The 11220-nt window shown below is 43.2% G+C and overlaps 1 pseudogene across 1 annotated transcript; it reads right to left on the bottom strand.

The window, feature by feature from the left end:
- Window positions 1-1986: 1986 nt before the first annotated feature.
- Window positions 1987-10014, bottom strand: LOC308639847 (proline-rich protein 3-like; annotated as a pseudogene). Its single transcript has 2 exons — window positions 9586-10014; window positions 1987-2133 (listed from the first exon to the last, which is right to left on the bottom strand). The product of its transcript is annotated as a proline-rich protein 3-like (transcript).
- Window positions 10015-11220: the final 1206 nt, after the last annotated feature.

The raw sequence follows: 11220 nt of genomic DNA, 5'->3' as shown, positions 1-11220 counted from the left end.
GTTGCTGACTTTTTTGAGTTCTTTATTTATTTTAAATAATAATCCCATGTCAGAGGGGAAGTTGGCAAAGGTTTTCTTGTGTTCTGGAGTTTCTCTCTTCATGCTTTTAATCGTATACTTTTCCGGGCAGAAACTTTTTTTTAAATTTGAGGTCATTAATTTCATTTATTGATTGCTGGTTATATTTATTGAGCATTAAGGGTCTTTGGAATAAAGTCGATGCTTGTAATAGTATGATGCAGTGTTGGTCCCATGTTTTTCTAGAAGTTGCAAACTTTCTGGTCTAATTCTGAAGCTTTTGGTCCACTTTGATTAGACTTATGTGGAAGGTGAGAGATATTCTTCTACATATGCATATCTACCTTCCTAGCATCATTTTTAAAAGGCTATCATTTATCCAACATATATTTTTGGACCCTTTTTGAGAATCAGATGACTGTAAGTAGGTGGCTTTTTCTCTGTCTTCTATATTATCCCTTTGATATTCATGTCTATTTTGATGCTAATACCACGTCTTTTTGTTACTATTATGTCTGTAGTGTAATTTAATATCAGGTATTTTGATGCCTCCTGAATTTCTTTTCTTACTCAGGATTGCTTTGACTACTCTGGATCTCCTATCCTTCCAAATCAATTTTATGATTGTTATTTATAGTACTATGAAAAATGTTATTGGCATTCTCATGGAAATTGCATAGAATCTGCATAACATTTATGTTAATATATTTGTTTTGGCAATATTAATTCTGCCAATCCAAAACCATGGGAGGTCTTTCCATCTTCTAATATATTCTTTTTTTTTTTTTTTGGTTTCCATTGCATTTATTACTAATATTTAAAAAATGTTAAAAAGAAAAAAATTCATTCTCAGTTCTCCAGTGGCTCTCCTCCCTCCCTCTTGCCCACACAACTCCTGACCCATTTCCTCAGGGCCAGCTTAAAACTGAACCTGCTCACTGTCTTTTTCACAGAAAACAACCAGTGCCAGGGATGTGAGGGAAGAGTGTCAGAAGAGAGCAGCAGTACTGCCCATGTTCCACCCAAAGATAGGCCAGGTGGAGATTCACAGAATTCAAATGAAAGGGCTGGTAGCTTCATAATGACACAGTCTAACTAAAACGGTGTAAATAGGGGCTGGGTAGGGAGGCCCATCTGAGGCTTTGCAAGACATCACTGGCCTGTGTCAGACCAAGAATAATCAACACCAGGAGAAGTACAGGGAGGACCAGGGAGGCAGTCTTGTGGAGTTTCTCAATGCTCCCAAGTTGGGATGTGGGGAAAGTCTAGAGGGCACCAAGAACCTCGCTCATTTTGGCAGAAAAACTTATTCTAGTGTTGGGAAATCACAAAAATGCCACAGACACTGATGGGGGGATGCACAGTTTCACAAAGCACAGTGATCACAGACCATAGCAGTGGGGATCATGCTACTGACAGGGAAACTACAAAATCCAAAAGCAGGGGCAGTTGCCTTTCAGGAAGCAACTCTGTACCAGTCACCCAAACTTGACCTCAGGTCAGAAAACCTGGCGAGTTTCTCTAGCAGCTGAAAACACTGGGATGTCACATAAAAAGGACTTAACACAAGCAGCTAAAGTGGGTAGGAAACCGCTTCAGAGCTCTCAGGAATTGAGGGCAGTACTGGGGACAGGTGGAATGATGCACAAGAAACAGCACCAAAGAGGTTTCCTGTTCCACAGTCATTTGGTGAAAGGGAAGAAGATCCAGGAGGCAGTTGAAGGGAGCAAGAAGGGGTCCCAGAGGCATGTCTCTGGAGGCTGGATCAGAATACAGAGCACACTGAGCACCAGTGATGAAACACAGCTCTGGACCCCAAACTGGGGAGGTGGTGGATGGGAGTGGATATGTCATTGACCGAGGGTGTTGGGTGGAAGAGCCTCACAGTAGTCTTCACAGGGCCATAGGGAAATACATGGCCACTGGGTCACAGAGGGCTCCTTCCAGCCTGGATGGGAAGGCACAGTCTCACAGAGGAGGTCCGTTGACGTCTGGGTGGTAGAAGGCACAGAGGTTTTCATATCTACAGTGGTCCTTTTTGGAAAAGTGTCAACAGAAGGGGCAGTCAGATTTGTCTTCCATAACCTGGGAGCCATCCTTAGGAGGGTAGGTATTCTTTTTTTTTATTATTTTATTGTTGGTTGTTCAAAACATTACATAGTTCTTAATATACCATATTTCACAGATTGATTCAAGTGGGTTATGAACTCCCATTTTTACCCCGTATACAGATTGCTGTGTCACATCAGTTACATTTCTATTGATCTACAAATTGCCTTTCTAGTGACTGATGTATTCTGCTGTCTATCCCATTCTCCATTGTCCCCTCACCCCTCCCCTCCCCTCCCCTCCCCTTCTCTCTCTCCATCCCCTCTACTATAAATCGTTTCTTCCACTTACATAATTTTTCTCCTACTCCTCCTTTCCTCTTATGTGTAATTGTGTATAACCCTGAGGCTCACCTTCCAATTCCATGCAATTTCCCTTCACTCTCACTTTCCCTCCCGCCTCTCATCCCTGTTTAATGTTATTCTTCTTCTCCAGCTCTTCGTCTCTACCCTGTCCTTGGTTACTCCCCTTATATCAAAGAAGACATTTGACATTTGTTTTTTAAGGATTGGCTAGCTTCACTTAGCATAATCTGCTCTAATGCCATCCGTTTCCCTCCAAATTCTATGATTTTGTCATTTCTTATTGCAGAGTAATACTCCATTGTGTATAAATGCCACAATTTTTTAATCCATTCATCTATTGAAGGGCTTCTAGGTTGGTTCCACAATCTTGCTATCGTGAATTGTGCTGCTATGAACATCGATATAACAGTGTCCCTGTAGCATGCTCTTGTTAGGTCTTTAGGGAATAGACCAAGAAGAGGAATAGCTGGGTCAAATGGTGGTTCCATTCCCAGCTTTCCAAGAAATATCCATACTGCTTTCCAAATTGGCTGCACCATTTTGCAGTCCCACCAACAATGAACAAGTGTACCCATTTCCCTGCATCCTCGCCAGCACTTGTTGTTGTTGGACTTCTTAATGGCTGCCAATCTTACTGGAGTGAGATGGTATCTTAGGGTGGTTTTGATTTGCATTTCTCTGACTGCTAGCGATGTTGAGCATTTTTTCATGTACTTGTTGATTGATTGTATGTCCTCCTCTGAGAAGTGTCTGTTCAGGTCCTTGGCCCATTTCTTGATTGGGTTATTTGTTATCTTATTATCTAATTTTTTGAGTTCTTTGTATACTCTGGATATTAGGGCTCTATCTGAAGTGTGTGGGGTAAAGATTTGTTCCCAGGATGTAGGCTCCCTGTTTATCTCTCTTATTGTTTCTTTTGTTGAGAGAAAACTTTTTAGTTTGAGTAAGTCCCATTTGTTGATTCTGGTTGTTAACTCTTGCGCTATGGGTGTCCTATTGAGGAATTTGGGGCCTGACCCCACAGTATGTAGATCATAGCCGACTTTTTCTTCTATCAGACGCCGTGTCTCTGATTTAATATCGAGCTCCTTGATCCATTTTGAGTTAACTTTTGTGCATGGCGAGAGAAAGGGATTCAGTTTCATTTTGATGCAAATAGATTTCCAGTTTTCCCAGCACCATTTGTTGAAGATGCTATCCTTCCTCCATGGCATGCTTTTAGCCCCTTTATCAAATATAAGATAGTTGTAGTTTTGCGGATTGGTTACTGTGTCTTCTATTCTGTACCATTGGTCCACTCGCCTGTTTTGGTAACAGTACCATGCTGTTTTTCTTACTATTGCTCTGTAGTATAGTTTGAAGTCTGGTATCGCTATACCGCCTGATTCACACTTCCTGCTTAGCATTGTTTTTGCTATTCTGGGTCTTTTATTATTCCATATGAATTTCCTGATTGTTTTATCTATTTCTACAAGAAATGCTGTTGGGATTTTGATTGGGATAGCATTGAACTTATAGAGAACTTTTGGTAATATCGCCAGTTTGATGATGTTAGTTCTGCCTATCCATGAGCAGGGTATATTTTTCCATCTTCTGAGGTCTTCTTCTATGTCTCTTTTTAGGGTTCTGTAGTTTTCATTGTATAGGTCTTTCACCTCTTTTGTTAGGTTGATTCCCAGGTATTTTATTTTTTGGGGGGATATTGTGAATGGAGTAGTTGTCCTCATTTCCGTTTCAGAGGATTTGTCGCTGATATACAGGAATGCATTTGATTTATGCGTGTTGATTTTATATCCCGCCACTTTGCTGAATTCATTTATTAACTCTAATAGTTTCTTTGTAGACCCTTTTGGGTCTGTTAGGTATAGAATCATATCGTCTGCAAATAGTGATAATTTAAGTTCTTCTTTTCCTATTTTTATGCCTTTAATTTCTTTCGTCTGTCTAATTGCTCTGGCCAGTGTTTCGAGGACTATGGTGAACAGAAGTGGTGAGAGAGGGCATCCCTGTCTTGTACCAGATCTTAGAGGGAATGCCTTCAATTTTTCTCCATTCAGAATGATGCTGGCCTGTGGCTTATCATAGATTGCTTTAACAATGTTGAGGTATGATCCTATTATCCCTAATTTTTCTAGAGTTTTGAACATAAAGGGATGCTGTACTTTGTCGAATGCCTTTTCTGCATCTATCGAGATGATCATATGGTTCTTATTTTTAAGTCTATTGATGTGGTGAATAACATTTATTGATTTCCGTATATTGAACCAGCCTTGCATCCCAGGGATGAATCCTACTTGATCATGGTGTATAATTTTTTTGATATGTTTTTGAATCCGATTCGCCAGAATTTTATTGAGTATTTTTGCATCTAGGTTCATTAGAGATATTGGTCTGTAGTTTTCTTTCTTTGAAGTGTCTTTGTCTGGTTTAGGAATCAGGGTGATGTTGGCCTCGTAGAATGTATTTGGAAGTTCTCCCTCTTTTTCTATTTCCTGAAATAACTTGAAAAGTATTGGTGTTAGTTCCTCTTTAAAGGTTTTGTAAAATTCTGCTGTATACCCATCCGGTCCTGGGCTTTTCTTAGTTGGTAGTCTTTTGATGGTTTCTTCTGTTTCCTCTATTGTTATTGGTCTGTTTAGGTTGTCTATATCTTCCTGACTCAATCTGGGCAGATCATATGACTTAAGAAATTTATCGATGCCTTCACTATCTTCTATTTTATTGGAGTATAAGGATTCAAAGTAATTTCTGATTATCTTCTGTATTTCTGAAGTGTCTGTTGTGATATTGCCTTTTTCATCCCGTATGCTAGTAATTTGGGTTCTCTCTCTTCTTCTCTTCGTTAGCGTGGCTAAGGGTCTGTCAATTTTATTTATTTTTTCAAAGAACCAACTTTTGGTTTTGTCAATTTTTTCAATTGTTTCTTTTGTTTCAATTTCATTAATTTCAGCTCTGATTTTAATTATTTCTTGCCTTCTACTTCTTTTGCTGTTATTTTGCTCTTCTTTTACTAGGATTTTGAGATGATATATGAGATCGTTTATTTGTTGGTTTTTTCTTTTTTTAAGGAATGCGCTCCAAGCAATGAATTTTCCTCTTAAAACTGCTTTCAATGTGTCCCATAGATTCCGATATGTTGTGTCAGTGTTTTCATTTATCTCTAAGAATTTTTTAATTTCCTCCTTGATGTCTTCTATGACCCATTGATCATTCAGTAACCTATTGTTCATTCTCCACGTGATGCATGATTTTTCCTTCCTTCTTTTATCGTTGATTTTCAGTTTCATTCCATTATGATCAGATAGGATGCATGGTATTATTTCTACTCCTTTATATTGTCTAAGAGTTGTCCTGTGACATAATATATGATCTATTTTTGTGAAGGATCCATGTGCTGCTGAGAAAAATGTGCAACTACTTGATGTTGGGTGGTATATTCTATATATGTCAATTAAGTCTAGGTTGTTAATTGTGTTGTTGAGTTCTATAGTTTCCTTATTTAACTTTTGTTTGGAAGATCTGTCCAGTGGTGAGAGAGGTGTGTTGAAGTCTCCCATGATTATTTTATGGTGGTCTATTAGACTCTTGTACTTGAGAAGAGTTTGCTTGATGAACGTAGCTGCACCATTGTTTGGGGCATATATATTTATGATTGTTATGTCTTGTTGGTGTATGGTTCCCTTGAGCAGTATGCAGTGTCCCTCTTAATCCTTTTTGATTAACTTTGGCTTGAAATCTATTTTGTTTGATATGAGTATGGACACTCCTGCTTGTTTCCGCAGTCCATATGAGTGGAATGATTTTTCCCAGCCTTTCACCTTCAGTCTATGTATATCTTTTCCTATCAAATGCGTCTCCTGTAGGCAACATATTGTTGGATCTTGTTTTGTGATCCATTCGACTAGCCTGTGTCTCTTAATTGGTGAGTTTAAGCCATTAACATTTAGGGTTATTATTGAGATTTGGTTTGTTCCTCCAGTCATATTTGTTTATTTATGTTACTAAACCTGATTAGTTTTCCTCTTTGGTTACTTTCCCCCTTTACTGTCCTACCTCCCACTGATGGTTTTCAATGTTATTTTCAGTTTCCTCTTCCTGTAATGTTTTGCCAAGGATTTTTTGAAGAGATGGTTTTCTAGCTGCGAATTCTTTTAACTTTTGTTTATCGTGAAAGGTTTTAATTTCATCTTCCATCCTGAAGCTTAATTTCCCTGGATACACGATTCTTGGTTGGAGCCCATTTTCTTTCAGTGTTTGAAAAATGTTATTCCAGGATCTTCTAGCTTTCAGAGTCTGTGTTGAGAGATCAGCTGTTATCCTGATTGGTTTGCCCCTAAATGTAATCTGCTTTCTTTCTCTTGTAGCTTTTAAAATTCTCTCCTTATTCTGTATGTTGGGCATCTTCATTATAATGTGTCTAGGTGTGGATCTCTTATGATTTTGCACTTTTGGCGTCCTGTAGGCTTCTAGGATATGGGATTCTGTTTCATTCTTCAAGTCTGGGAAGTTTTCTCATATTATTTCATTGAATAGATTGTTCATTCCTCTGGTTTGGAGCTCTGTGCCCTCCTGTATCCCAATGACTCTTAAGTTTGGTCTTTTAATGTTATCCCATATCTCTTGGATGTTCTGCTCATGGTTTCTTAGCAGTCTTGCTGAACTGTCTATGTTCTTCTCAAGTTGAAATACTTTGTCTTCATTGTCTGATGTTCTATCTTCCAAGTGATCTATTCTGCTGGTAGTATTGTCAATTGAGGTTTTAAGTTGGTTTATTGCTTCCTGCATTTCTAGGATTTCTATTTGTTTGTTTTTTATTACTTCTAACTCCCTGTGAAATTGATCTTTTACTTCCTGGATTTGTTTTTGTAGTTCCTTGTCAATGTGATCTTTCATTGTCTGATTTTGCTGTCTCATGTCTTCCTTGAGACTCCAGATCATCTGAAGCATGTATATCCTGAACTCTTTATCTGACATTCCATCTGTTGCAGCTATTACCTCTTCTAGAGTTGAGTTGACCTGCATTGCTTGTGGTCCTTTCTTTCCTTGTCTTTTCATGTTGCTTGCGTTTCTTTCTGCTTCGTGAAACTGTTGTGTTTTTGAAATTTTTCCCCCTGTTTATTTATGTTGCTCTTGTATATTTGGGATATCTCTCTTGTAGGGCGGGTAGTGGCTGTGATCCTCCTCTAATCAGGGTGATCTATCCACTACGCTGATTGGTCATAGGTCTGCCCGCCCTGCGGGCACGGGTGGCTGCTCTACTCTGCCCCCACTCCAATTGCGGTGACGTTCCTACCACGTCCTCGGATCGTTGGTCCTGATCCGGACTTGGGCAGCAGCTCTTCTCCACCCCTACTCCAATTGATGTGGCGTGTCTACCACGCTGGTCGGCCTCCAAGCCTGTTCCGCCGGTGGGTCTCAGATCTGCCCACCCTGCGGGCCTGGGTGGCAGTTCTGCTCAACCCCCACTCCCAGTGGGGGTACCTAACTGCCTCTCCAACGGGTCTCTGGGCTCCTTCCGGACGCTGGCGGCGGCTCTGTTCAACCCCCACTCCAACCAGTGTGACGTGACTGCCTCGATGCTACTCGTCCACCACACTGGCCGGCTGCCGAGCCTGTCCTGCCAGTGGGACACAGGACTGCCTACCTTGCAGGGTCAGACAGCAGCTCTTCACGGCCTCCACTCCAAGTGGGTTGACTTGGCTACCCTGCCGTCGGGTCGCTGGTCCTGTTCCAGGCGTGGGCAGCTACTCTCCTCGGCCCCAGCTGCAGTTGGGGTGTCGCGATACCACACTGGCTGGACCCTTAGCCTGCTCTGGGCACAGGAGGCAGCTCCACTCTGCCCTCCAGGCCCCCACAGCACCCAGCAGGACCCGGACCAAGAAGCAGTCCCTGTAGGATCCCCAACCCTGAGCCAGAGCCGCTTCGGGAGCCAGGAGCCGGTCTCTCCGATCCCCGCCACTTTCTGCTAGGAGCAGGCTCCTCAGGGCTACCGCTGCGGGTTCCCCAATCCCAGGCCAAAGCCGCCCCGGGAGCCCAAGCCTGGCCGCACCAGACTCTCCCTGCTTGGTGCCCAAGCCTGGCCGCACCAAACTCTCCCTGCTCGGTGCACGCTCCCCTGGGAGCAGAGTCTAAGACGCACTTCCCGCGGGCTCCCCAGCTCCGGGTCAAAACTGTTCCAGGAGACAGAGTCCCGCTGCCCCTCGTCGCAAGTTTCACTTGTGGCTGGCCTCAGCTCGCGGTCCCCGCAGGCTCCACGGCCCTGGGCTCAAGCAGCCATGAGAGCCAAAACCCAGCCTCTCCGGTCCCTGCCACACTCTGCTCGGAGCAGGCTCCACAGAGGTACCCCAGCCTCAGGCCCAGGCAGCCCCGGGAGCCCGAGCCTGGCAGCTCCAACGTCTCCCAGCTCAGTGTACACTCAGACAGGGGCAGGGTCAAAGACACAGTTGCCGCGGGTTCCCTAGCCCCGGGCCAAGAAGGATCTCCCGCCCTGGGCCAAAGCAACCCGGGGAACTAGAATCTGGCCGCTCAAAGCCCGGCGCCCGCCTTGCCAGGGGTGAGGCCTGAAGAGTATTCTCCTCAGAGTTTCCAATCCCGAGCCTGAGCGATCTGTCTGCGCGACGCAGGCAAATACCAGCCTGGAATCACCTGTTCTGTAGTTGAATGAGCTGAGATCAGTAGAAAACAGGGATGATTGCATCAGCTCTCCATGATGGCGGCTGCAGTCCTCCTCCGTGTTCCCACCGGTGTCGGGAATCGAACTGGACCGATTCTCTCCTCTATTTCAAAGCTGGAATTCAGCACTCAGCACGGCCAGTGTGCCACTGGCAGGAGCCTGCAGAATCCGCTTCGCTGTAATCCCTCTCTGGTACCTCGCGGCTAATTAACTCGGGCGCATCCCAGACTCCATCCATGGGGCGGTCCGCCGACCAAGTACTGCTTCCCTCCATGCGGAGAAATCGCCCGCGACCAAGCCCCTGCAGCTGAATCCCGCGTGCTGGAATTCTGACCTCTAGATTCTGGAGCACCTCAATTTCACTGGGGATTCCCACCAAGGTAGCCTTCAGCCATTTCACCTCGTGTTTCTCCCGCACAGTGGCGCAGCGTACTGGTGTGCTGCACTCCCTTGGCCGCCATCTTCCCTCGGGTAGGTATTCTTGATAAGAGACCAGCTTTTGAGCCTTCGAGGGTTCCTCTGCTCTTTGTGAAAGCTCTCCCTAGAGAGACCCCCATGGCCTGGCCCCAGAAAAGGGGGTTCAGCACTGACCTCCCCCACACCAACCACAACCGTATGGGCCAGACCTGGGGCCAAGGCCTCCCTGGATTGGGCCTTTGCCCCGGGGAGGATGTGGGAGACTCAGCAGTGGTGGAATCATCAGACCCCTTGATCCTAGAGGACCTCTGTGAAGAGCTGACTTGGGGTCACTAGGCTTTCCATTGGCCATGGGGGAGGGCCCAGAGGGCTGGAACTCTCATCTTCTATGGGACTCTCATCTTCCTCATCTCCAGTCTCTTCCCGCTCAGACAGTGGTGGCTGCTGTGGCAGCGGCTGCTGTTGCTGATTCTGCTTCTTTCGTTTCGGCATCATGGCTGCAGCAATGGCTGCAGAGGGATTTGCAGGGCAGTGAGGAAGCCTAATATCTTCTTTAATTTCCCATTGTTATATATTCTTATTTGTTTGTTCCTTTTACCAATATGTAGTGTCATTCTTTCTCTTCAGCTTAATTTTTGTTTTGAAATCTGCTTTGAGAGATATGAGAATAGCTACTCCTGATTGATTTCAGACCCTATTTTCATGGACTATTTTTTTCCATGATTTTACTTTCAGCCTGTTTCCTTGTGTTTTCAAACATGTTTGACTTGCACGTCAGTTGAGATGGATTTCCATTCTTTTTAATACTTATGTCTTTTTTAGTGTAATTATCTTTTTTGTTCTGGCACTTTTCTCTGTTCTTGATGTATGAATAGAGGACCAGGAGTGGACAATGAGGTCCTTATCTAATTGTTTCTCCTTGAGGCCTGGTTGTTGGTTTGGGGTTTTTCTCTCCTCTATTCTATGTATTGAGTTCTTGTTGAGGCTTTCATGAAGCTTGATTGTGTGTGAAATGAGGTTGGCTGTTACTTGGAAGAGCTGTGTGTATTGCTCAACAGCAGGATCTGTACTGTATGAACTTGAAAGGTGCCAATCACTTTCCAGCCCTTATTAGAGAAAGGAGGAACCAGGACTTGCAACAAAATTGACAATTGATGTCAATCCTTAAAATAAATGTCCAGTGTCTACTTTGACATCTATAACACTAATCACCACTTGTGAAGGAATTGTGAGGTCAGCACTTAATATCAGAATTAACAACAAACAACCATTAATTAGATTAGGCATTAAACAGCAGGTTTACATCATCTCTCTATAAATGATCACAACAAGAATGAGGTAGTACTTACACAGACATTATAAAACTTTATAATTTTATCATATTGTGGAATTACAGTTTCTTAGGTGAAGAGAAACTAGGGTAGGAAGGCAAAAGAAATTTTGAAATATGTAAAAAATAAACATAGGAGAAGCAGAAGATAGGTACCAGATGATGACTACTAAAAAAGAAGGTGTAAACATACCTAGGAGTAATAAAATAAAGGTGGAGGAAAAAAGGAAAATGTGGCTATTAGTAAGGGAAGAGAGAGTGAAGAAGGAGCAATAAGAGGAATAGAGAATAAGGATTAAACAAAAACAAAAGGAAGCTCAAAACAACTCAAACACAGGTAAATTTTAACCATGAAAGTCAAATCAATA

This window comes from Spermophilus citellus (assembly GCF_964194105.1).
Source record: "Spermophilus citellus genome assembly, chromosome: X".
Classification (NCBI taxonomy): Eukaryota; Metazoa; Chordata; class Mammalia; order Rodentia; family Sciuridae; genus Spermophilus; species Spermophilus citellus.
Note: the sequence above shows the minus strand (reverse complement) of the source record. Positions and strands in the feature narration are given on the sequence as shown.